Source organism: Lepidochelys olivacea (assembly GCF_965140295.1).
Source record: "Lepidochelys olivacea isolate rLepOli2 genome assembly, chromosome: 8".
In the NCBI taxonomy this organism is placed as follows: domain Eukaryota; kingdom Metazoa; phylum Chordata; order Testudines; family Cheloniidae; genus Lepidochelys; species Lepidochelys olivacea.
Window position 1 is genome coordinate 83612958 of NC_140418.1, and position 27266 is coordinate 83640223.

At 41.2% G+C, this 27266-nt stretch overlaps 1 protein-coding gene across 7 annotated transcripts in view; it reads left to right on the plus strand.

The window, feature by feature from the left end:
* The first annotated feature begins 43 nt into the window (after positions 1–43).
* Positions 44–27266, plus strand: part of ZZZ3 (zinc finger ZZ-type containing 3) — a 110021-nt gene continuing 82798 nt past the window's right edge. For 3 of the 7 annotated variants that reach the window (XM_084636839.1, XM_084636842.1, XM_084636845.1), the window contains exon 1: positions 45–189. The gene's annotated coding sequence lies outside the window, so the exon portion shown is untranslated. Of the gene's footprint in view, positions 190–532; positions 626–27266 lie in introns of those variants that run through there. The other 4 variants (XM_084636843.1, XM_084636844.1, XM_084636840.1 and 1 more) reach the window with 3 other exon arrangements.

Below are 27266 nucleotides of genomic sequence, written 5' to 3' on the forward strand. Positions count from 1 at the left end.
CGGGTCCCCCTGCCGCAGCGGGGGGAGGGGAAGGAAGCGGAAGGAGCCGCCGCGCTGAGGGGGGGGAGCAGGCGCTGTGTGGAGCCGCCGCTGCCCCCGCCGCTGCCTGGTGCGCGGCACGGAGAGAACGAGCAGGGGAAGCGGCTCCTCTGCCGGCGGGCTCCGTGCGCGCGAGATAGCGGGAGCCAGGTGAGGCCTCGACACAAGGGGAAAGGGGGGACCCGGATGATGCCGAATTCGGCGCCCGCGAGGGGGGGCAGACGGAGGGGCAAATTCCCACGTGACCAGCGCGTGGGGGAGGAGGCTCGCGCGCCCCGTTCGAATCTCGGCAGCTTGGGTCCGGAGCAGCAGGGCAACTCTTGCGCGTGCGCTTCGGCTCCGCCTCCCCCTCCCGTCGCTTGCGTGTACATGTGCGTGTGCGCGCGCCGGGTGCCAGAGCGAGGCGTTTGCTGCGGGACCGGGACACGTGCGCGGCGCCAGCGCCATGTTGATTCCCAGCGCAGCTGTGGGGGAGGGGACAGTATGAGACAAGGAGGAGGGAAAGGGAGTAAGTTCTCGCGAGGCTGTGTGGTTCCCGTGGGAGCTGGCCGGCAGCAGGATGGCGGCGCGGCGCTGGGCTTGCTGGGTAATGGTAACTGGGGTCTGGGGGGCGGGGACCGTGGGACCAGCCTCCTCGCACCCTCCTTGCCTCGGGGCACACGGCGGGCGGGGTTGAGCACCCCAGGGACTCGGACCAGCGCACGCTGGGCCCGTGCGGTAACCGTTGCTGCTCCACAGGAGGCGCCGACCCGATCTCTTGCTGACCCCCTGTGGCTCTCCGGCAGTTTCTGTTCCCCCCTGCAGCGCCCCCTGCTGTCTGTCCTCAAGTGCCCCGCCTGTTATCGGCCCCTGCTGTCTGCCCCAAAGCGTCCCCTGCTGTCTGCCTGCCCCATAGCGCCCTCATATTTTCCCATGCAGCCCTGCCTCTTCCCAGCACCTCCCATTGTCCTCAGGCAAACCAGACTTCCTGCACTCTGACCATGCCCTATCCTGTAGCGCTTTGGGCCGCCCTCTGGGCAGCACGCTTAAGCACCCGCAACACATCTCTTATAGCTACAAAGTGCCTAGCACACTGTGGTCACTACTGGAAATCAGAACAAATAATAATGCTGTTTCCCTGAGTAGAGCTGGCTCCCAGCACTGCTTTATCTGTCCTTTCTGGTGATGACCCCACTTAGTCCTTTATTCCTGCTATTCTATACCTTGCTCCTTGCATGTTTCTGCTGTGATGCCTCTGAGAGTGCCCTGTAGCACCCTCACCACTTCTGTTTTACAGGCATGCCAATATCATGGTTGGTTTCAGAGTAACAGCCATGTTAGTCTGTATTCGCAAAAAGAAAAGGAGGACTTGTGGCACCTTAGAGACTAACCAATTTATTTGAGCATGAGCTTTCGTGAGCTACAGCTCACTTCATCGGATGTGATGAATATCATGGTTGTGATGGGTGAGGTAGAAAAGTCTAAATAGAATGGATAGTTATGACAGGTACTCCAGACATGACCTCCTAAGACTGTACTGCAGTGTGATGCAGCACCCGAAACACACTTTCTCTTATATTTGAACAGTTCCTTGCACACTGTGGCCACTATTGGAAATTAAAGAAAATAATAATATTCTGTAGTACCAAAGCATTCCACCTTTGCAGTACTCCCTGCTTTTCTAACCTTGGTCCCTCACAGGGTTTTGCATATGGTCCTACTGCTGCCCGGTAGCATCCCTGTTACATTTCACTTCTGGCTACTCAAGGTGCCCTGACAGTTCTCCTATGCTATAATTGCAACATCCCTTGTTGTTACAGTTCTAGACTGCTACATAGCTCTGAAATTTCTACACATTCTACACATGTGACCCTCAATTCTTTAAGTCTGGACTTCTGGAGCATATTATCAGTTATTGAGAAATGTGGTATATTAATTTTATGATGGGACTACCCATTTGCTAAGATCTGTGTTGCTATTACCAGGTTCAGTGTACCTGGTAACTTAGTCCAAGTAAATGGACTCAGATTTCCAGAGGTGGAACTCTGGCGTATGATCTAGCTCCAATTAAATACTAAGTTGGCAAACCTTTGAGGACACACTTTTTGTTTGTGTTTTTCTAGTTGTAATGTTAGATTAATCTTATTAACTATGATTCACTTTTTGAAGTTTTTGCTTGTGATGTGTTTTAAGACTTGTTATACAAGAATTGATGCCCAAAAATTAGTTTGTAGATTTGTAGCTTATGATTAAAAAGTTTTTCTTGAAAGTTACTATATGTTTAAGTTGAATACAGTAAAATTGGTATTCTGTTTTACATAAAAATATCTGGGCATTTTTAAGGTACTTTGTTTAAGGTTAATAGAAGCAGTAACTATTCAAAAAATTGATGACATAGCTCTAGGAGTGAAAAAATAGAGAGGAGTTTGCAGATTTTATAAAGTAGAAGAGTACATGCTAAGATGTTCAATATTTTCTCAAGGCACAGGATAGAGAACCTGGATATTGGGGTCTTCTTGACTCTGCTGCAGATGTCCGGTGAAGTCTGGACCCTATTGAAGTAAATGGCAAAACTCTAGCTGATGTCAGTGAAGTCAGTATTCTACCCTGTCAGTATGACTTTGAGCAAGTTACTTAGAGTCTGATCGAACTCCAGTTGAAAGCTTTTCATTCATTTTGTTGCTCTCAAGACTGTATAAAATAAGTAGTTTTAAGAGGAAATGTCTTAGAGCCCAAGATTGGGCCCAAACTTGCAGCCTTGCACAATAAATTATTTATTTTCATTCTATTGAATGGTGCAACTATGTGTGGATAAGTAGTAGCAGACTGGACCTTAAATAGGAATATCTTTTTTAATATGATCCTCCAGGTATATTGCTATTTTAAGTTGATGTGGTAGTAATTTAATACAATACTGTAATTTTCACCATTCTGAGTTCTCGGTGTGATTAAAAACTAAAGTGATTATTCCTTTGTCTCTGTAATTATAAAATGTTTATTCCTTTAAGTAATTAACTATTTCAAATAGCATAATTATTAAGGAAAAAATTAAGCATAATCATATTTTCTCTGTGAATATATTTAACATTTGCAGAATCTGAAAAATTTACCAGACACTTACCTAGAACACCAAATGTACTGCAGAGTTAAGTAATAAAGAAGAGTTGGGTCTTTGTCAGCGAGGCCCAGGGACGAGTCTCTAATGAGATTCCATTCCACTTTTTCTGCCACCCTACCTGATGAACAATGGGAAGGTGCTTTGATTTCTGCCAGGATTCCTACCTACTCTGCTCAGGGGTTCTGTTTTGTATGAGCTTCTGGCTAGCAAGAGTCTAATAAATTTGAAGCTTCACCATCCTGTTTTTTCCTGGAAGGATGAAGGAGCTTTCTCTCTTATTCCTCTCCCAGAATCTTCTGGCTGCTGAGTTGGGGGATTCTTTATTATTCTACCCATTCCCTAGAGCTGTCTGGCATCTGCAAGGATGGAAAGGCTCTGTTACTCTATCCTTCCACCAGCATTCTGTCGAGTAGATGGGAGAGGGCATCTTTCCCTTCTGTACTCTGCACAGTACTCAGTCGGCTGGGTTGAGGTCTCTGCTTCTTCCACAGCCTCCATTTTTGTGGCATTTAATTGGTTTACTTTTTGTTCAAATTTGGCAGGTTATCTTTACAATTATAAGGGCTATAATTTGTTTTAAAGACTTCTATTCTGTAGAAATTAATGCAGTAGCTCCCCTCATTTGGTAGGGAAAGCTCACTCATCTGGGATGAGTAGTTTTTTTTCAAGTTGGCAGCATTTGCTTTAGCACAAATCTTGCATTGTGCTTATGACAGCTTGCTTATAAATCAAGTTTTACAGGTAGTTTTATATAACTGTAGCCTTAAAAACACTATAGACATGGCTTCTCTTTTCAAATGTTGCTTTCACAGTAGAGCAGACTTCATAAAAGAGAACTGTTAAGATCAGATTCACTAAAATATATCCCTAGCCTTCTGTAACACCCAGGCCCTTGTAGCCCAGGTATGCTAAGTCTTTTGCACTGCTATGTTTTTATTTGCATAAAAACATTTGTGTTCTATTTGAAAAACTTTTTTAAAATTAATTTTGAAATATCTGTATTAGAAGTAGGATTAAACTTGAAGTAACAGGTTTTCTTTCTACTGTATAATATACTTTCTAGACTAAAATGATGATTTTAAACAAATCAGTACAGTTAAGAACTCAATAATTCTTGCTTGTACACCATTTTTCTCCAAAATCACTCTTGTCTGTGTTTTGTGCAACCCTGTTCAAGCTGTTCTAGTACTGAAGTCAAACATGTTTTTTAAGGGTACCTCCAAGATTTTAATGGAGAGTGAAGGACAGCCTGTCATGTTTGTATGTGCTCCTAGATTGAGAAGAGGTTTGAAGTACAGCAAAACATAACTTATGTTGCATATTTTGGTATCTGTAATGAAAGTAAAGGTGAGGGCAAAACATGGCCTGTTGACAAAAGTATGCTTCAGTCTATGACTGTCTAATCATAATTAGTCTGTTAGGATTGTTTGCATTTGACCAGTGACAGTAGTTATCCTATTTTATATTCTTGCTTGCTTTGGCTTAACGCTGTGTCGTCATTTTGTTGTTTGTAACTGGTGGCAAATTAGTCATTAATCAGTAAAGAAAAAAATGGAAAATTACTTGATTTTCACATTGATTCAAATGCTGAGAACATAAATCCTTTAGTGCTTTTGTATTTGTTTCCTTTCCGTTGATATGAGGTTTCTTTTTATATCTTCAACCAAATCGTGGGCTATAACTGAAAGGAATTATAGATGTTTCTTAAATTAAAACTTTATTGCCTCAATAAAAACATGAATTTGATCTTAAAACTGATGGAACCTGATTTCTAAAAAATAGTGAAGGAAGCCTTTCCCCTTATATTAAAACAGAATTTGAATGATGTAGAAGAATTCATCTTTTCAGTTGTTCATTTTAAGAATGTTCCAATTTTGTCAGGAGTTGTCCAACTTTCATATTTTGTACCATACTTTAATACGGATATTGCCTTCTCCTGTTCTCTGTGTCACAAGCCACCTTCCTTCCTATTTTCAATATTTTATAATATTCCTATGGCAGCTATAATTATTGCTTATACTGGAAAATAATATTGAGAAAGGTGTTTGTCCTTTTAGTTGTCCTTAATAAGGTAAAATGACAGGTTTGTATCATGTGACAAGTGGGTTCTCCCTCATTCATTAGCAAATATTTTACAGACCATGTCTGGTCCACTAGAATCTCTGTAGTAGAACAATATTAAGAAAATATTTTGAATGATAAAGAGATGATCCAATTTTGATGTATTAAGACAGAATCAAAATATTAACTTGAAGTGAGTGGCAATACTTTTTTGTAATAAAAATATATATTCTCATCAAAACTAACGAGTCAGTCTTCAGTATTTATGAATACAACAGGAAAATTAAAATTCAGACTAAATGAGAAGCAGCTGGGGGGGAGGGGGGGAGGAAGGAGTTGTTTTTCAGATGCCTACATTTGGCATGTATATTCCAGAATGAATCTGTACTTATTTTTACTCTGCATTTGTAGGACTCATTATTTTTACCAATACTGAAAATCAGTTGCCTGCAGAATTTTACTGTTTTGTTTAATTTGCAGTACTCATGGCTGTTTGTTTTTGGTTTTGTTTTAGTTTATTTATGTTTGCAGTTTTTCATTGTACATAAAAAGCCAGAGTTAAAACAGCGGTCAGTTTAACTGACCAGAATTTTGGTATTTGATCATGTTGACAGCCGTCAGCATGCTGTCTAAATTGGCATAATTTAAATTAATTTATTTTCTGAACTCTGTTTTGCACCAGCGCAGATCTGTGGATAGCTCCTCTCTCTCTAGATTTCAGGCAGGAAAGAAACCAATGAGAAGCTCTCATTGTTCATCCCTCTTTGATCTGCAACTTTCCCCCTTTTTATCTGGTCTTCTTGCCTTACCAGAGGAGTAGCAGAAAATATATCTCCTATAATTTGGCAAGTGGTTTTTTTTTTTTTAAATGGTTTTATATTTTTCAGTATACTCATGGTTTACTGCTTTGGTTTTCTGAAAACACTAGTTTTTTACTTTGAGGAGTAAAAGAAAAGGTTTCAGGCTCATTGCTTCTTGTGGCTCTACTCAGGCCACAATAGTGGGATCATTCATTCCTACTTGTGGATGTGAAATTGAAAGGACTCCGGACTCCCTGGATTCAGAAGTTCATTATTATTTTGCAGCCCCCACAGCACCATCCAGTCTTAATTAGAAACACGGGAGCAGCAGTAACATAAACACAAAATCACCCACAGATTAACTTTCCTGTTTAAATGCATTGTTTGATCATTCACTTCTTTATTTAACATAGAAAATGCTATCCTGGGAGAATGGTGAAGTATCTGTTATTTTTATCTCATACATTAGTCAGAGTTGGTTTTTCTTTAATATATAGTAGGGCTTGATGAATGTAAGACCAACTCCAGTAATTCTTAAGTCAAATGATACCTCACAAGCCAGCCCTCTAAAAAAAGTCTGTTGGTTCTAGTGCATCTGTATCCAAATACTTGAATTTTTTGGGCTCCTGCCATTATTTATTGGGCAGTCATTCATTGATTATTCTGCTGTATGTTCCAGGTTGGTCTGATGCATGATATTGTTGTTGAGTGCAGTCACTTTGCTCAGTACCATACAAAATATAAAACAATGTCTTCGCCTCAGGGAGATTGCAGTCTTCGGAGCAGTGTGCAGCATGCTGTTGGCATATAACACAATAATTATATGCAATGCAAGAATGGACTAGGAGACCAATAGAGTAGTGCTAATTTTAGGTGGGGGAAATGGTTTTGTTCTAAGTGGTATATTGACAGAATTTGTTGACATGGATTCAATATTTGTTAACCTTCTGGAAGAAGCAGATTTTCAGGGAGGATTTGAATGAATAAAGAGCAGGTGACTGGCACATTAAGATGCACATTTCATTCCGTACATTGAAGGAGGTATGAAGATGAATAGGAAAAGAGAGGGTAACAAGAAAAACTTCATTAGTGATGTGAAAGGAGTGAGGGAGATGGAGTAAGAAATCAGAAAATGATGTAGGCAGGGGCCAAATTGTTTAGTCTTGAGGATGAAGTATGTGTAGGACTGATCCCCCTGAAGCCCATCGCTGCCACACGTTAATCTATTTGGAGGTTGTGGTGGAAGACTGAGAGGCACTTAGCTTTTGTTCTAAACTTTTTGTCATAATTAGGTAAATATGTTGCTATTTGAGATACTAACTTTTGCTGACTCCGATCCTTGAGGTGCTACTGGACAAAGATTCTGCAGTGATTGCAAACTTCTGTTAATGGTCTTCCAGAATTCTGCTTAATTTAAAAAGAAAGCTGTTGGAACTCTTAAATGTCAGAATATGCAACAGGAATACAGGAGTGGAATAAATTATTGGTATCCTTGAATTTTGCATTTTAGATACACCAAACTCAACTATTGAGTCTATAGATTTATTTCTTCAGTGGCTATTAAATCTAAATACTGTGCGAAAATAATAGTGAAAATGGTTATATTGTATGACACAGATGCAGTAAGTAGATTGTAGAGTACTTGTTGCCCACCTGTCAAGACTGTTTTTCAAAAAGATGTTCAGTAGAAAGAAAAACATAAAACAAGTGTAATCCAAGGTAGACGCATTCAGATCTCCAAAGCGAAGGTACTCTTAGGTGCACAGGATTTAAGAGTTGTTTTCTCAGTCAGGGGATATAAAATAAATCCGTGCCTGAGTTTGTTACAAACACATAAGGTACACACATCGGACAAAGTCCAAAGCAGTTTAAAAGGCTTTAAATTGACGATGGTCTTAATTTAAAAAATGTTGTTGAGTGGGAGACTCATTCTGGTTTTAGTAAAGCTAGTTTAAAGTTGACTGGTTGCGTGGTGGTCAGGTGTTTAAATGTGTGCTGAACTTTTTCATTTTAGTTTCTGTGTCTTTTGTCCATATAACTCCATATAAAGGTACATCTACCTGCCCCTGGAAACATTGCAATGGTACTGTTAAGAGTTTATTGTATTAAACAGTCAGCAGTCTTTGCACATCTAGGGATAATTATGTTGTGACTATTGTATGGTCAGGAACAGCATAGGATATGGATGCAGTAATGTCTCTTGGTGCGAACATACTTTACTAGCTGAGGCTGGTCAGGTGGATTAATTAATTTCATTATTACTATGTTTTGCAAAAAAATTGATTTAGAGATTTTGAGAAGTTTGGTGATAGCATGTATGGTGGTCTTAAAAAACAAACCAAACCAAACCAACCACCTGTGGTTTGCTTTGGATAACAGTATGGATGAGGGTCTGAGGCCCCTGAAAACAAAAGTATTCATTACTAGTTTCATTTGTTCCTTTGCTCTTTGGAGTTGCTCTAAAAGGCTATTTTTCATATCATTTGAAAAAAGAAGGGCACTGTACTCAACATACTGTTTTGTAAAATAGAGCAACGCAAAGAAACAGTTAAAAAAACAGAATCATTTCTCACGGAGGAGTCAAATGCAGACTATGACTTCGTCTTGCCTCAGTTGAAATATGTTGATATGCTGGGGGCACCTTTCATCTAGGCTCACAATAATATAATGTGTGTTCGGATAGCCCATTTGAAAAAAAGGATCTTGTGTTGCTTCCCCCCGCCCCTTTTCTTGTGGAATGGGAGAAAAATGGAAATACGTTTAAGTACAAAATAGTGTTGTGAGATTGTGGGCAGAATTCTTTTCTGTGTAATTCCAAGTATTTATTTCAAAGTAATGAATGGAGTTATTTTAATAAAATAGTTTAGTGTGCTTACAGAGGAACTCTACTCTGATATGACCAGCTGTTAATTTTCTTTTCTGCTATTAAGTCTGATAGATTCAATTTCTCTGCCTTAAATAATGTTTATAACAAAACAACTAAAGCACTGTGGTTTGCTTCCTGTTTTTCTAATATTATTGAATGTTGAAGATCTTTTTTATTATAAGCTGGTGCTTATTGACTCTCCTCAGTAGCTGAGGAAGAATCTTTGTCATGCTCTTGGGCAGAGGATTTCTGTACTTTACGCTCCTATTCATTGTGCACTTTGCATTTTCTTTATAATAGGAATTTTCTATAAAAATAACAAGCCACCAGTGGAAAAACTCCGGTATTTTTCCATCAAGAAGCATGTGGGAGGTAAATAAGCTCAAACATATTCTTAAGTAACAAATTAAGAAATATACCTCAACGTTTACAAGATTTATTCTTTGTTTATTTATTTTAAAATGTAAATATTAAAAATATTTAAAAAAATAAATTAAGGCTGAGAGTCCATATTAGAGATTTATGGTTAAAAAAGAAAAAGTTACAGGGATATTGTAATTATCCCAATAACAAATATTACAAGTCCAAGAAGTTCAAGGTTAAACTTAAAGATCCAAACATGTTATGGTATGAAAGGAAGGATGTTCTGCTGCCTAGGATACTAACTGGGGCCATGGAAGACCCTGGTTCAGTTCTCTAATGTGCTACAGACTTCCCATGTGTCCATACATAAATCACTTAATCACTCAGTGCTTCAGTTTCCCATCTGTCAAATGGGGATTATAATACTTACTTATTTCATAGGTGTGTTGTAAACATAACTACATTAAATATTGTGATATGCTCAGATACTACCATGATAGGAGCTATATAAGTATCTAATAGTATGTCTACCCTGGAGTCAGAGATGTGATTGCCTCTTGGGTAGACATATCCGTGCTAGGTTAGCTTCAGTCTAGCTAGCGTGGCTAAAAAGAGCAGTGAAGGTACAGAGACATGGGCTTCAGCACAGGCTGTAACAAGTGCTCCTGGGACCCTGGGTGTATATTCGCTTTCCTATCCTGTGCTCACTCCAATGTGTCTTCAGTGCTATTTTGGAAATTTAGTTATATTTAAGCTAGAGTGGGTGTGCCTACACATGTTGAAAATCACAGCTCCAATTGTAACAGACATAAGATTTGCTAGATAGATATCCAAATATCTTAACTGTGTATTTCCACAGCTTTAACTCTGCCCTGTAGTAATACTCAACAATAATCATACATTTATGATTAATGTATTTTAGTGTTTGTGATCCCTGATTAGGCGAAAATGATTTATGAAGACTCATTTGATTTCCCCCACACACACACATTTTTCTGCATGGTGTCGCTACAAGGCAGAATTAAGGTTGAGTCCGTTTCCATACCTTAACTCTTTGGGTTTCAGATTGCCAGACAGTTTGTTTACATTTGCACAGCTGCCTGCAGCTCCCAGTGGCTGTTGTTCACCATTCCCGGCCAATGGGAGCTGTGGGAAGTGGTGGCTAGCACGTCCCTGCAGCCTGCGCCGCTTCCCGCAGCTCCTATTGTCTGGGAACGGCAAACCACTGCCACTGGGAGCTGCGGGTGGCCATGCAAATATATTCAAACTGTCTGGTGACCTGCCAGCGGAGTACCCTGACAGGCTGCATGTGGGCTGCAGGTTGCCCACCACTGATCTCCAGTCATGAGCCTTACAACATTGAAGTATAAGCTCAAAGCTGAGGAATGGCATGTAAATGAAATCTGTCAGGCTAATACTCGCTTTCCTTAATCCATGATGCCAGCTCTTCAGAGGAATTAAGAAAGAGGAAACCCTGAACTTGGCATAGAAATTTTAAACTTTTTCACTTACAATATTTGGAAAGGACTTGCACTTTAAAATGGGCAAACAAGGCTTCCTCAGATGCGGTTTCTTTTTTTTATGCCTTGGGCTCAGTTGTAAGTGAACCAGAAAAGAAACATTAGCAACACTGGGCTCTCTAAGCTTTTTACTTGACAGTTTTACTCCATAAATGTTTGACTATAATTTTAGATGTGCATCCAAAATAACATCGTGTTCTTACGTAATAGAATATTTTGTAGCAGTCATAGACTAATAAAATCAAATTAATCCAGAAGAGGTTACAGTGACTTTTTAATTTCTTTAGGAGTTATTCCCAAGTTTATAATGTAAAGGTTTTCAGTAGTAGTTGCTATGCCAACCTCATAAAATTGCTGAAACAAATAATGTCCGGACTAGAAAAAAATGAGCATCTTCCATAAGTAGTCCTGTACAACTAACGGATTCAAAAGAGAAAAGTCTTCACAAAATTTCTACTTCACAAAATAATAATAAATGTATTCATTCGTAAGAACTAAGTAAAAAGGGGGCAAACATCAGGTTTTTTTGCAGGTTTACAAAATACAACTTGGATCAAATATGGCTGACTTCCTTGTTATGAATTTTAAAGAGATATTGCCAAATTAAAAACCTTGAGCCTCTCAGGTGCTGAGTACAGAGCTCAGAGGGAGTGAGGGCTATAGTAGCTTTAAGTCTGAATTCCAGGCTGTTATAGCAGACAGAGTAGCCCCTCAGGTAGTTTAGATGTCCCACAGGGGCTGTCTGAATTATGGAAGTCTGTCTCCATCTGCCTATGTGCACCTGTGCTGCCCAGAATCTGTACAGTGCAATGTGCTTTGGCTCTGCCTCTGGCATCACCGCTGTGCCAGGATTTGTGAGGAGATGCTCAGAAGGCAGCCTGCAGTTGGACCCCTGCACCCACATGGAGATCTGCAGGCACAGATGTTTGCATATATATTGTCAACTGCAGGATCAGAGTTTTAGGGGGACTACACTGTAGCACAGGGGTTCTCAAACTGGGGGTCGGGACCCCTCAGGGGGTTGTGAGGTCATTACGTGGGGGGTCGTGAGCTGTCAACCTCCAGCCCAAGCCCCGCTTGCCTCCAGCATTTATAATGATGTTAAATATATTAAAAAGTGTGTTTAATTTATTAGGGGGGTCGCACTCAGAGGCTTGCGATGTGAAAGGGGTCACCAGTAAAAAAGTTTGAGACCCACTGTAGCACAATATAATTCACATAGTTAAAAATAAATCTTTAAACACACTGATCAGGAAAACTATGCTTCTGTTCCATCCTTAGTTTGGGCAGGACTTTATGCAGACAGTTTACTTATCTAGACAGTCAAACAAGACTGGTGTCCTAGTGTGTTTTCACATTCTGGTTCTTGTGCACTAGTGAAATGGTACAGTGTATTGTTTCCAAAAACTTTAAGGGAATGTTGAAATAAATATTTCCACAGGTTTTTTTACTCCTGAAAATAAATGAATATGTTTTATAAAACTGTCTTTAGGCCCAAAATATTGGTTTTGTTTAAAGCTACCTGGTACGTATTTTGTATGTCAGGCATATCTCTCTCATCTTATGGCACACCCAATCCTTCTTGCCTGAGATCAGTAAGGGTGCTGGACTTGCATACTCTGTGTGGCAATGCATTGTACTGCAACAATATAGCTGGGCTGGCCAATAGCTTTCTTTTTAAACAAATATTTATAAAATATAAAGGTACCTGATTCTCCTTCCATTTTGTTAAAATTATCATTTAGTGTATCCTTAGAGTAGCCAAGAGAAGAACAAACAAGATAAGCCTTGAAAAATAAAAAAAGTGGAAGTGCCTCTTGATGTATGAAAATCTGTTGCATACAATTTAGGAAAATCTGTTATTTACTCAAATATATGTTGGTTTTATATTAATCTTTTATAAGTAAAAGGAAAGAATGGTACTGAATGCCAGATTCTTGTCTCCTGTGATCAAGATTTAAGAAATATCAAAGGACCTGGAATTCTGGCTGTGAAGTTTGAGTTTTCCAACCTCATTATGTAAAATGTACATGAAAAATGTAAGTGCTTTAATCAGCGATTTGTTAAAACATGACCATTGTTGGCACTTGGTTATTTTATCATGACCAATGAAATGACAAAAAAATTATACCATAGCCAGTGAGTGCTGTAATAAGAGATTTATTATTATTTTATTGAGTTGGGCTTCTAAAAGGTTGGAGAAAGGAGAAGGTGAGTTGTCATTTAACTCATGAGTTCTGGTGTGTTCTTGCAGTTTCGGTAGGAGTGCTAATTAGAACAGGCTCTAGCTCAGTGCTTCTCAAGCTATCTGATGTGTGGGACTGGCAGTTTTTTGGTTTTTTTTCCAATGCGTGCGCAGACCGGCACCAGTCCACGGACTGCCACTTTGAGTAGCACTGTTGGTGTTTTGACAACTGTATCAATTAAACCTGGTATTGACGTGGTAGCTAAAACACTGGTACCTTGTGTATACTTCAACTTCCACCATTACGAACACTGTGGAAATTTGTTCAGGAAAAAACCCAGCCTAGGTGAGGCTATAGAAAGTAAGGCAGAAGATGGAGGTGTTCTGAAACAAAAAAAAAGAAGAAGAAAATCATTAATATTCCACAATGTGAGTATATAGAAATGCCAAGTAATAAGGAAACAAAATACAAGTTATTAATAAACTGTCTGTGCTGCAAGTCTCTTCCCTTGCTGTCTCTTAGTTGTCTGGCATGGTTATGGGCCTTGGTGTTCTAACTTTTTTTTTTTTTTTTTTTGTAGTGCCACTGTGACAATATAAGTAGATAGGGCTTTTGGAAATATGTCAGAGTAAACTGAACCAATAGAGCGAAATTATTATACCATTCATAAATGAGGAGACGGATATGAAATTAATAACTCAATGGTTGGGATAATTAACTTTTTTACAAAATCTGACAAGAAAAATAAAGAAATTTGGACAATTAGAAACAAGGAAGAGTTTTAGCAAAAATAGCTAATTACAGCTAATTTAAGAACAGGTAAGGGAATACATGGAGAATCTAAGCATATATACGAATCAACAAGTACCTCTAATATGTTAGTGTGCTAAGCGGACAGGTGGTAGGTGGGCAGTGTTGTAATAGATATCTTCTCAGTAAGGGTCATTGTAATATGATAGAATGCTTACATATAGCATAATGTCTAGGAACTTGGAGAACTTTGTTTAGAAAGTGCTTGATGAGCGAGGATAGTGTATATGGGGAAGGAAATGAATGATGACTGTTTCCGTGTCTTGGTGCTCCTTCTTTCTATACTTAAGCAGACAATGTTGAAGGAAATTTGATAGTGGACAGAGAGAGAGAACTCCGCTATTGAAAGATCATGCAGAGAGTAGGGTTTAGTGAAGACGCGGTCCAGTGAGTGGAAGAGTTCATCTAAACCAGGGATCGGCAACCTTTGACACGCGGCCCGTCAGGAAAATCCGCTGGCCGGCTGGGACAGTTTGTTCACCTGCAGCGTCCGCAGATTTGGCCGATTGCAGCTCCCACTGACTGCGGTTCGCCGTTCCAGGCCAACGGGGGCTGTGGAAAGCAGTGCAGGCAGGGGGATGTCCTGGGGGCGGCGCAGCTGCGGCCAGTGAGAGCTGCAATCGGCCGAACCTGCGGACACTACAGGTAAACAAACCGACCCGGCCCACCAGCGGATTTCCCTGACAGGCCGCATGCCAAAGGTTGCCAATCCCTGATGTAAAATAAAAGTTTAAAAAAGGTGAGGGGGAGGAGTTTGGAGGCTAAGGGGTCAATACAGAAGTTGAAATTAGTGGTGATAAGGGTAAGCGAATGTACCGAAAAAGAGAGAGGGCCAGGAATCAAAATCAGGCAGGAGGATGAGGAAGTGTTAGGTTGGTGCTAGATGACAGCTATATAGAGAGAGAGTCTGGGAGTGTAGTTTGAAGGAGTGGTAAGAGGGAGTTAATTTTGGAAGATTTAAACACTAGGGTTAGCACCTTACAGGCACAAAACGGTAGTAAGGGGTAAATGAATTCCAGGGTCATTTCATAAATGTCTAAGTAAGACTCTCACGATAAAGTGATTGCAATAAAAATGCTCAATAGTGGTCAGATTTGTAAGTTTGCCATGATGGATATTGTTTTAAAAAAAAAATACTTTTTTTGGTCCTATTGATGGTTATAATTTTATGGTCTGAGATGAGGGAATGAACTTGGATAATCACTCTGTTACTGAATCTGTCCTGATGCGGATGAGGAGTTCTAAAAATTATTTGTTACCTGTGCAGTACTACTTTGTTTTAAGCCCCATAAGTATTGAAGTGACAGCTTATCTACTTCATATTGGCATGCTGAATGTCTTTGTGAACATTTGGCAAAAAGTTGCTACTTTAAGACTTTTTCAAAGCGATCATTTTTAAAGTGCAATTTGTAAAAATAGTAAATTATATATACATCAGGTTTTCCACAAGCAGGCATATTTTTTACCTACTAGAAAAAAGGTTGTTCACATTTGAAACAAAACAGAAAACAGTCATTTTCATTTTGTTTTCTATAAAAGTATCTTTGAAAAAGACATATCTGTGAAACAGCATTAGAAGCAATCCTGTCACTCCCATTTCACTGTGATTCTTTATGGTCCTTTGAGTGCTGATGGATTTAAAAAATTATTGGCAGAATTGTCTTGATGGCTGTCATCAGTTTGTAAATTCTGCTGTTTTGCGTGACACCATAGTAATAAATTTGTCAGAAAGGATATTAAATAATTCCATTTAGGGAATGTGAGTGGAGGCCTTCTTTATGTCATAATCCATGATTTGAAAATAGATGGTCTTGTTTGTAATTTTTAGATTAAAGCATTGCTCAGAAGCTACAACTCTGTAGAATGCTAATTAAATGCCATCCTACAGGACGTGTTGATTATTAGTGCTATCTAGCATCTACACAGTATTTTTAAGTATTTAGAGTTTTACTGCACGCTTGCTTCTAAGTCCTTACTTGTCTATGTATGGACTAAGAACTGTATACCACAGTTCAGACTTCCTAACCTTAGCCAGTACCTTTTTGGGGAAGAGGAACTGTTGAGTTCCTGTTACTCTTAAGTGCCAAGATTTACATGTGACCTAAATGTATTTGAAGGATTAAAAAGCTTAAAATGATGACTTTTTTAACTACTGGAAATGATACAAAAATATTGTCAAAGGAAAACAATGGAGCAAAAAGATCTGCTAAAACATTAGTAATTAATAGAGATAGTTGGAGAAATTTTGATTTTTTTCAGCAAAAATAGAAAACTGAATTACTTCAATTCTGAAATGCCATCACGATGATTATTGGAGTAGTAATTTACCCATTGTCCTCTATAGGCTAGGCTCCCTTGTTGGACTGCATCTCTGATGATGCACTACAGTCTCACCTCCTGATGAGAGTGCATGATGGCAGTCACATGTCTGAGGTGTGAATCATGGGAGTTGAAATCCTTCTGGGGTGATTCAGTGGAATTAAAAGTGCCCCTTCTGAAGAATATGGGTTTTGTAAGCTATTGGGAAAAGAGTGCCTTGACTCTGAGACAACATCAGATATACTGCTGGGCTATCTTCTACTTGTTGGAGACAGTCCATTTGTTGAAAGAGTATATCACCAAGACCATCTCACAAGCTAAGAAAATAGTCTTCTCATTGTCCTAGTGTGCAAGAAGTTTTATAACTCCTGGACATTATGTTCTTCCCGATAGATCAGGTTGTCTAGGCATGCCGTCACTCCTGATCCCTTTCACTAGGCAACGTAAGGGCCAGAGAACAATATCCTAAAAGTCAAGATTCACCTGGAAGAGAGAGTGCAATCACAACTGCTCTGGTAGGAGCCTCATCAGCTCATCAGGCAGAGAATGCAGTATGGTGTAATCATCATAAATGCCATCAGAAAGGGTTGGGGCAAGACTGACTTTTCACTGAATTCAAGGGACGTGCTAGACAAACATTTTTGAATTGGTATGCTCAAGCCAGTGGCACAATAATCTGCCATGTATATAATTAAAATATTAAGTTATTTGCTTAGGGGAAATTTCAGCTGGAACTTCGGCAGGCAGACAATTTCAGGGGAGTGGGTAGTGCAAAAGTCCATCCAATGGGGAGGATACATTTACCTGTATGTGGGGGGAGAACTTATCGCTGGGAATTTTGGGTGGTGGTGGAATTTGAGTTCTAATTTAAGAAAAATGAGGGCTTGTCTACACTGGCAACGTTAATGGCTTGTGTAGTTTTGGCACAGTGCTGGGAGAGGGCTCTCCCAGCGCTCTGAAAAAAAAACACCTCCACAAGGGGCGTAGCTACCAGCGCTGGTGCACGGTCTATACTGCCATGTTACAGCGCAGAAACTTGCAGCACTCGGGTCTGTTTTTTCACACCCCTGAGTGGGAAAGTTGCAGCGCTGTAAAGTGCCAGTGTAGACAAGCCCTGAGTTTTTGTTATTTTTAAGTGAGCTAGCTGATCCTGTGGATGATAGGTCAGTGAGTTTTACTTCAGTACCAGGCAAATTAGATGTAAAAATCTAATTTTTTAAAATTATAGTTATAAAACACTTAGAAATATTTTCTTCACAATGTAAAATTAGCCTGTGGAACTTATTTCCAAAAGGTATTATTGAAGCTTGAGCTTTGTAGGATTACAAACTTTTGGACACTTGTATGAGTAACATTCACAGTTACACCAGTTAGGATAAAACTTAGTAAAATCAACCCTTGTGCCAGTCACTAACTTCCAGGAATTAGAAAGAAACTTCTCTATAGGCAGGCTATAGCATATTTGTCTAAATGGGTGTGGGGGGTTATTATTTTTTTCTTATTGATATAAACACTTTTCTTTGAAATAAATTATATTGGTCACTTTTTGAGACACCATCTTGAAAATGATGGACCATTCATCTGATCTGGTCAGATCATTCCTATATCACAACAGATATTAACAAATCAGAATATTGTTTGTAATAGTATAAGCATGGTACTTAATACAGTTTTGTAAAGAGTAAAGACATACATCCAAAATCACAATGGCATTTACTTCACTTTTCTAGTACAAGATGCTCTTCTTGAGGGTCTGGGAATTGTAATGTAGGTTTGATGTATGAGGAGCCAGTGTTCTAAGGAGCTCTTAATTCTAGTCAGTCCAATTCAAATACGTGGTCCTGAACATTAAAAGAATTAGGACTAAAAAATATGCAACAGTGCATATAGGTTTGCTGGCCTGCAGCCACTATTCTGAAGATAAATCACTGCTGTCAGTCTGGTAACTGATTATGAAGTAGCTATCAGTGTGTCTTTCTAACAGTGATTCCCATGCTGCCACTTTCTTCCACAATCATGTATTCTCTCTCTCTCTCTCTCTGTATACACACACACACACACACACACACACACACACACAAAACTGGCTTATCAGAGGGCATTTAAGAGTGGAGGAAGGCACCATCACCTTACTTTTCAGACACTAATTAATTAATTAATATAAGGGTTGATAAGTACTTGATAACTTTTGAACATTCCAATCCACCCGGTGTAACCAAGGAATTAATAAATCTGATAATACTTCTTAAATAGCTTTTAAAGTTTAATATCTTTCTCATACTATAATGATAAAACTATTAGGAAATAACGTTTCTAGATGTCTTTACTGATTTAAAATAATATTCTAGCTATGTTTAAGAGTTTATTTTTCATCATTTGCTATTTTGTTTAATGAATACATTAAATTGACTTATGGTTACTGTAATGAAGTTATTTTAATTTTTTAAATTAAACTTTAATAACTCTATAATTTAAATAAATGTATTTGAAACACATTTCTGTAATTGTGTACAAATTGTGTTGGATAAGAGCAAAGCTGTTTAGCAGATGGGGTTATGTTTCACATTGACAGTGTGTCAGTTTAGACGGCAGACATAAGGCTGTGATGATATGATAAAATGGGGAGGAGGAGGCAAATATATAGTATGATAGTAGATAGGAGTAAAGGTCTGATTTGTGAGGCAGGACATGAAAATCATTTGTTTTGTCCAGTGGTTTTAAAACTTTTTTTCTGGGGACGCAGTTGAAGAAAATTGTTGATGCCCGCAACCCAATGGAGCTGGGGATGAGGGGCAGAGGGTTGGGGTGAGGGCTGTGAGGTGGGGCTGGGAATGAGGGGTTCAGGGTACAGGAGGGGGCATAGCTCTGGGCTGGGGGTGCAGGCTCTGGGGTGGGGCTGGGGATAAGGGGTTTGGGGTGCAGGAGGGGTCTGGTTTGGGGGGGGGCTGATGGCTCTGGGCTGGGGGTGCAGGCTCTGGGGTGCCTCCCCCCAGCTTCCATTAGCCGGGGAGCCAGGGCTCAGGGCAGGGGCAGCATGTGGAGCCCCATGGCCCCCCTGCCTAGAAGCCGGACCTGCTGCTGGCCACTTCCGGGGCACAGTGCTTTGTCAGAACAGGTAGGCACTAGCCTGCCTTAGCTGGGCAGCACTGGCAATGGGACTTTTAACATCCTGGTCAGTGGTGCTGACCAGAGCTGCTAGGGTCCCTGGGTGCTGAGCCCGGCAACCCAGTGCCTTACATGCCGCGACCCAGTACTGGGTCACGACCTGAACTTTGAAAAACACTGGTTTAGTCTGCATCTTGTTATCTTGACAGATTATCATGTATTAATGTATCAGACAACTCTTACTTTTGATGTGCATAAAGAGTTAGTTTTACCAAAATAAATGTTTTAGGTTGAAGTTACCTTTTTAATCTTCCTGCTGAATTCACTGTATTAGGAGTCTTTTTATTGACCTCAGTGGTTATTGGATATGGTCCTGTGAGCCTTATCCTGAGTTTTGCCACTAACTTTAATTGGAGAAGGACGGTATCAATATTCAGATGTGACTTTATTTGTGCCACCATCAACATAGGGACTAAATATCTAAAACTGAGAACTAGTCCTTTGAATTTCTTCATTTCCTAAAGCTTAGTATATCACTTACTGAATTTAAAATTGTCCTGATGTTGGAAGTTAAATGTTTGTTACACAGGATACCAAGATCCATAATTGCTAAAGAACATGTGGGTTCCTATATCAAAGGTCATGTATTAATGATGTGTTGAGATTTAGAGCAGCGTTGGAATCTGTTATGGAATTATAGGGTATGCCAATATTCAGCTGTAGAAAAAATATTATGAATGCAAAGGAAAGAGAATAGCTAGTAGGAAAGGTCAAAATTTATATAAAATCTTTAGTCTTCCAAGCCGATATTTAGAAGTTTTATAAATATTTGAATTAGAATGGAAAGTGTTGGACAACCTTAATATTGGTGGTTCTAGTGTTCTATCTAGAATATAATTCTCTCCCAATCCTACTGAATTAGATTTGCGGACTTCTAGTATGAGAGAAAATAGAAAGATTTATTTGTTCTTATTTGAAAATTTCCTTTCTCTGAGCAAATAAGTTCCACAGAACTGGCCCATCCTTGGCAGATTGTTTTCTATTACAAGCAGGGACCTGTTTTGGCTTTTGATTCCATTAACAAATGTTGATGTTCCTGTTAAGTTGGGCAGTACATAATTGTAACAGCTATCTTTCTTGACACCGAGTTCTGTAATGGTTCATTGACCAGGCAGTTAACTTTGACAACAAAGCGTTATCTTAAACTGTGTAGGTCTTCAGGGACTGAGCCACAACTTTTCTTGCTAGTGACTGAGAGGTCTGGTTCTGCTTCCAAAACTTCAGATGGGCTGAAGATCCCCTGTAATTTAGAAATAATTTTAAAAATTGAAAAAATACTATGTGATCATGTAGCTGAAGACAATGCCTATGCACAAGGGGCTAAATTAAGGATGCACAGGCATCCTAATTTCCGGTGTTTCCTAACTTTTGAGTGTCTTAGTTTACAATCTTGATTTTCTTTTAACATGTTTTTTGGGGGAGCAGGGGAGGGCAGTGTGTGTGTGTGAGAAACTTGTCTCTGTCCCAGTCCTGTCTTTTCTCTAACCCATGGCTCCTCATCCCAGTCCTAATAACCTGATCCAGTCAGCCTCAGCTTCACCCATTGCCTCAACTCCTTGTCCTCAGTACCCTTGCCACCCCGTCCCAGGTCTCCCTTTCTTCCCTCATCCAATATGTCTCTCCCTTGCCCCCTGGACTCCAGTCTTTTCCCCAACCCTCATGGGCACCTAGTGCCAGTTTCCTCCATCGCTGTTTCCTTGTCCCAGTCTCTCTGGACAGCCACTCCCAGTTCTCCCTCTGCACCCTAGTTCGTTGTCAGATCTGGGTCTCCACTCCCTCCAACGCTTGTCCCTTCCACTGGCTCCCAATCTCCTTGTAAACACAGTCCCAATCTTCTCTGCTTCCCTAGCTCTTTGTTCAGATTTAGTGTTCTGCCCTTCCCATCCTCATTTCTTTCCCCCCACAGCCACTGGTTCCCAATCTCCTTGCCCAACCCTGCCTCATCAGTACCCAGTCTCCTTGCCTAATCTGTCCCCTGCCTGAGCCCCTAGTCCCCTTCCCAATAAATCCCAGTTCTCCCTCCCTCAACTTCCAGTCACAGTTCCCCCCCCCCCTCCAGTCACAGTCTCACCAGGTTCCTTGCCCCCATCTCCTCCTCACCCCCATTCCAGCTCCTGTCCCCATAGCATTCAAGTCAAGGAACTTCCTCCTCCTTGTTTCTTGGGTGCTGACGGGAAGGTCATTGAGGGGACAGGAGAGACAGGCTCCCTGCTCTCAGTTCTGGTGAAACTTTCCAAAAATTTTCAACCTGAGGCAGATACCTGACAAGGAAAATTTCAGCCTAAATGGTTAAAGTTTGGCAAAATTATAAGCAATTTAAAACAATTAGGACTTGTCTACATGGGGAAATTTACTGGAACAGGTATACCCGTATAATTATATTGGCATAGCTGTGTCTGTATAACTCATTATGTGGACACTTTTGGTATAACAGTGCATTTTTCAGTTTAGCTTATGCTGCTTTGAATGTGGTATAAGATCAATCAGAAAATGGCATTCTTATTCCTGAATAAAAGTGCCATGCATGGAGTTATACTGGCATAGCTATGCCAGATAATGACACTGGTATAGCTCTGCCAGTAAATTTCCCCATGTAGAAATCCATTATAATTGAATGTTTCAGGCGACCTGAATAATAGATGGCGCAACCAACCTCACTGATGACCTGCTACTGAATTCAGACATGGAGGTGGGGTAAATATGAAAGGGTTAGAGTTTGGAAGAGGGTGTATAAGAGCAGTCTGAGGTAGACCTAAAAGTGGAGAGAGTCTTGGGAGTTATGGAATGGGATGCAGGGAAAAGAGTGGAGAGGCAGTGTCATTTATATATGTTAAACATAAATTTGTAATATTTTAAAATAAACTTGGTAAAGTCTGCAAAAGTAAACCTAATATTGATATTCCTTGTATCTAGCAGTGTCGGACTTCCTTCATGCAGACTTTATATATCAACCAAATTCATTCAGACTTTATATACCAACCAGATCTGCACTTTTGGTGTTTGTTTATAAATAACTCAACTTGGGTAACTCAAAAACAAAACAAAAAGCTTTCTTCAGAGTTATGGGTTAAATGTGTTTCGGTGAGTACCAATAATAAATTATTAGACTGTAATAAAATTCTGTTCCCTATTTAAGCAGTCCTTTTCCAGTAATCACCAAATTAGTTATTTTGACTTTCTGTCTGTCTGTTTTTTGCAGTTTTTAGGGAGCAGTGCAAGTGTAGGGTGGGTGACGTAAGTCAGGTGATTGAGAGTGCAAAGTGAAGTAATTGTAGGTAGTGGAGAAGAGGCTGGATCATTTAATTATTTGTTATTAGAATGCTTGAGTTTAACAGATATATAATTCTTAAGAATATCATACTGTTTCATTGTTTTAGCTGTACTCACACCATACATGACTCAATCTCAAGTTTGCACTTCCACTCCTTGGCGTTCATACCCTACCCTGCAACCATTAGGGCTGTTAGACTGGGCAAAGATCTCCACATATTCTTATCATTCTAGAAACCCCTTCCCCAGAACTCCCTACCTACTTGTGTAGCAGTCTTCAGGATAGCTTTAGGGCTGCTGCACCACTGCTATCTCAGGCTGGTGCATCGTCTCTGTAGGTGTGCTGGTCTTGGGGTCCAATCTCTCTATGTTCCTTGGCTGGAACAGAATCTCTCTCTCCTCCTGCCTCACTCCAGGTGCCTGGGGCACACTCAGTTCCATTAGCATACTATATACCTCTCCCTCATTTGACTTTCTGTACTGGGGACTGTTTCTGTTCATTCACAGGGCCATATGTTTCTGAGGGTCATCACTCACTTCCCCAAGATCCCAGTCTTCAAAAGGACACACCTTTACGTATCCCACAATTTCAGGGACCAACCATGTGCCCACATTCTCCACCACATGTAGGGATGTGTGCCTGTTTCTGTTAATGCTAGGCCCAAAGTTTGTTCAAACGATAAAACATTTCCACATAAGTTGCATGTATAAACCCAGTCTCTGCCCCTTATTTAGGGTTTTCTGCAGGGGCCCCTTGTGTCTCTCTTCACTGCTCCAGGGTCAGCCACAGGAGTCCTCCCTCACTCCCACAGCTGCACTTCATTTGAGCTCTTTCAGCCCTTTATAGATAACACCTGACCTTTTCCCAGCTGGATCTGATCATTGAACAAGACTGGATGGGGAGGGGGCTTAAAGGGACAGACAGTCCTGTTACAGTGCTATCTAATAAGTAATAATGTAGCATTGTGGCTAGAAACCTGAGTTAATCTTACTTACAAAATTCTTCTTATATTAAAAGATGACTAGTCTGTTTAGCTACTAAGAAATATGTCAATATTTCAGAGACCTTGTACTTTAACAGCAATTTGTCACACAGATCCAAAATATTTTACCCATCTCATTATAAAACAAATTCACTTAACTTTCATAACCATTTTTTCAATATGTAGTCATAAGGGGGTTGTATTCTAATCAAAAAAGTTCTTTATTTTAGTCCATCTTTTGCTTCATGATATTGCAGTCTAATCAGCATCACATTCTTGGTAATACACTGAAAATCAAATGGAAAAACTAGGTATGTTGTAAAGGGAAAAAACACTTTGTGTTGTAATAAGTATATTTAAAACTTATGAGCATTATAAATACATTGCTACAAAAATATTTGTACATTTTTCTTCATTGAATTTGCTGTTTAGTAAAAAAAATCCTTTTTCATAAGCCCCAGTACAAAAATAGATTTTCAATCCTGAGCCTATTTAATGAATATCAAAAAGATGGTTTCTCTTCACTAAGAGTGTTCTTTCATTAGTTTCAGCTCTCTTCCTTCCCCTGTTGCATGCTTTATTTTCATAACTTTCATTTTTTCTCTTTGGTGTGTTTTATTGCAAAGCATATCTCAGAGCTGTTAGTTTTGTTTCACACTTGATTTATTATGAACAAATGTTGGACACTATCAAGATACAGCTATTGAGTTGCAAATAATATGTGATTGTGTTTTATCCATAAAATAACTGCTTGTAAGAAACTCTCTCAAAAGTCTGTTGACTTCCTGATTTAGTTTTATTAAAGAGTTTTGCAAAGTTCTTAGTCAGCGTTTCTGTTACCAGACTGAAGTAGTGAGGATTGTAGCAATTGCCTCCTGCTATGTTGTTCCTTCTATACCTGTAAGGGACAAGGACACCAGTAGTCTGGTCTAGGGTCACAGCTGGGCTGGGGTCACCAAGACAAGGACCGTCATGAGGTGGTAGTCAGTGTGCAGGGATCAGAGTAGTTGCTAGAGCCGGGATCAGTAGACAAGAGCCAAGGTCGGAGTGAGGCAAGGATCAGAAAACAGAGATCAGAGGTACTTACCAGCCAGAGTCAGGAGGCAAGAGCCAGAGTCAGGCTGGAGTAGGAAGCCAGAGATCAGAGAGAGTTACAAGTCTGGAAGCAGGAGGCAGGCTGGGGTCGAAGACATGAGATCAGCAAGCAAGGTGAGTTCTAGAGTCACAGCAAGCCAGCAGTCTACATATTTGCCCAGACAACTTCCTAGGCCACCCACAAGGGTTAAATAGTGAGCATGGGTCAATTGGAAAGCCACAGGATGCTGTTATTCCAGACCGTTTGGGTGGTACTTTCTGAGGCACCTAATCTCCACAGTTCTCCTTGTTTGTGATTCTGTGTGGCCAATGGTAATGGTGGAAGGCAGTTGTCCCAGGCTCCACAGATCCAGATTTTAGTCCTGTGGATCCTTACAAAGCCTTCTTTTGTGTATCATAAATTAGCAAAATATGTTTTGGGCTTTTGCTGAGCAGATATTCAGCATATTGATTTGGAAATAATTGAAAACCAGTTAACTTGAACCAGGTACAAGATACACTACTCTAGTAAGTAATCCTGTGCCTGTTTAAAATGTGAGTAAAGGCACAGCAGATTATCGTACTATATATTTTTTTTCATGTTTCAGCATTTGGTGTAATATTGACAAATCTGCCAGCTAGCCTTTAATAATCCACAGTAACGGTTTAATACGACTATTAAGGATTGCTGTACTGCACATATCTATTCCTTGCTTGTCACTCCTATGAAATAACCATTATTTTTCTAAACAATGCATTTAAATAACTCTATATCCTATTAACAGTAATTCACCAAAGACAGAAACATCAACAAAACACAGAAACAACAGGAAAAAAAAATACCTTGTTTTGAGATTGGACGTTCATCTGGTTATCTCACTGGTATATTTTACCCTGTGCCCTGTGTACAGAGCACTTTACCAGAATGGCTGCATGATGTTTGTTTGTTCCAAGATGCCATATAAATCTGTCTTTCTGCCTCATATATCCACCCAGATTGTCTTTTCCTTTCAGCCTATAGTTTACCTACCAAACATTTAAAGCATTTTGCAGGAAAGAGGATTAGGGACGTGAGTAGTGTGAGGGTTAGAAAGGGCCTCAGAGAGCAAAGAGAAAGTTGTAGAAGAAGCTACTTCCATTTAGGGTTGCCAGGCATCCAGTTTTTGACCAGAATGCTTGGTCGAAAAGAGACCCTGGTGGCTCCAGTCAGGACTGCTGACCGGGCTGCTAAAAGTCCCGTTAGCCGTGCAGCAGGGCTAAGGTAGGCTCACTGCTGCCCTGGCTCCGCGCAGATCCTGGAAGCATATCTGACTCCTAGGCACAGGGGTGCCCACGGGGGCTCTGTGCACTGCCCCAATCCTGAAAGCCAGCTCGGCAACTCCCATTGGCCAGGAGCCATGGCCAATGGAAGCTGCAGGGGCGGCGTCTGTGGGCATGAGCAGCACACAAAGCTGCCTGGTCACGCCTTCACCTAGGTGCCAGAGGGACATGCAGGCTGCTTCCGGGAGCTGCCTGAAGTGAGCGCTGCCCCAAACCCCTTCCTGCACCCCAACCCCCTGCCCCCGGTCAGAACTTCCTCTCACACCCACACCCCCTCCCGCACCCTGATCCCCTCATTTCTGGCCCTATCCTGGAGGATATAAATGCACCTCCAGCCGGAGCCCTCATCCCCTCCCTCACCCCAACCCTCTACCCCAGCTCGATGAAAGCGAGTGAGGGTGCGGGAGAGCAAGTGATGGAGGAAGGGCAGATGGAGCGAGTGGGGGTCGGGGCCTCGGAAAAGGGCAGGGCCTCAGAGCAGGGTGTGGGGCAAGGATGTTCGGTTTTGTGTGATTGGAAAGTTGGCAACCCTACTCCCATCCTGGTGCTTCTTGGAAATTAGGAGCTCTGTATGGCATCAATCTGCTGCTATTGTAGCTTGTGCTGGCATTTTGCTCTCATCTTATGTGGCTTATGTTCTGAATGGCAACTCCTCCTGTTCCCCTTAAAACATTGCTTTAGCCCAGAGGTGGGCAAACTATGGCCTGTGGGCCACATCTGGCCCGTGGGACCGTCCAGCCAGGGAGTCTAGCCCTCAGTCCCTCCCCTGTATGTGTGCCGCGCAGCTTGTGCCTGCCCACCTCCCAGGCTTTCCTGCCACTCTGAGCAGCCTGGTAAAGGAGGGGGGGTGGAGGGGTTCAGATAAGGGGCAGGAGGTCACTGGGGGCAGTCAGGGGATGGTTGGATGGGGTGGAGGTTCATGGAGGGGGGCGGTCAAGAGACAGGGAGCGGGGGAGTTGGATGGGGGTGGGGTCCCGGAGGATTGAGGGGTCCTGGGAGGGGGGGACGGGAGCAGGGGGGGTTGGATAGCGGGTGGGGTCCTGGGGGGTTGGAGGGGGCGATCAGGAGACAAGGAGAAAGGGCGGGTTGATTGGGGGTAGGGTCCTGAGGGGGCGGTTAGGGGCAGGGGGTCCTGGTACGGGGCGGTCGGGGACCGGGGTGGGGTTGTTTGGGTCAGGAGGTCTGAGGGGGGCAGTCAGGGGGCGGGATTCGGAGGGGCCAGGGGCCAGGCTGTTTGCAGAGGCACAGCCTTTCCAACCTGGCCCTCCATACCGTTTCGCAACCCCAATGTGGCCCTCGGGCCAAAAAGTTTGCCCACCCCTTCTCCTGTCACCTGCCATCTACTTTCCCCAGTTTAAGAGCTGCACAGTTATCATGTGGCTTTATCAATTAA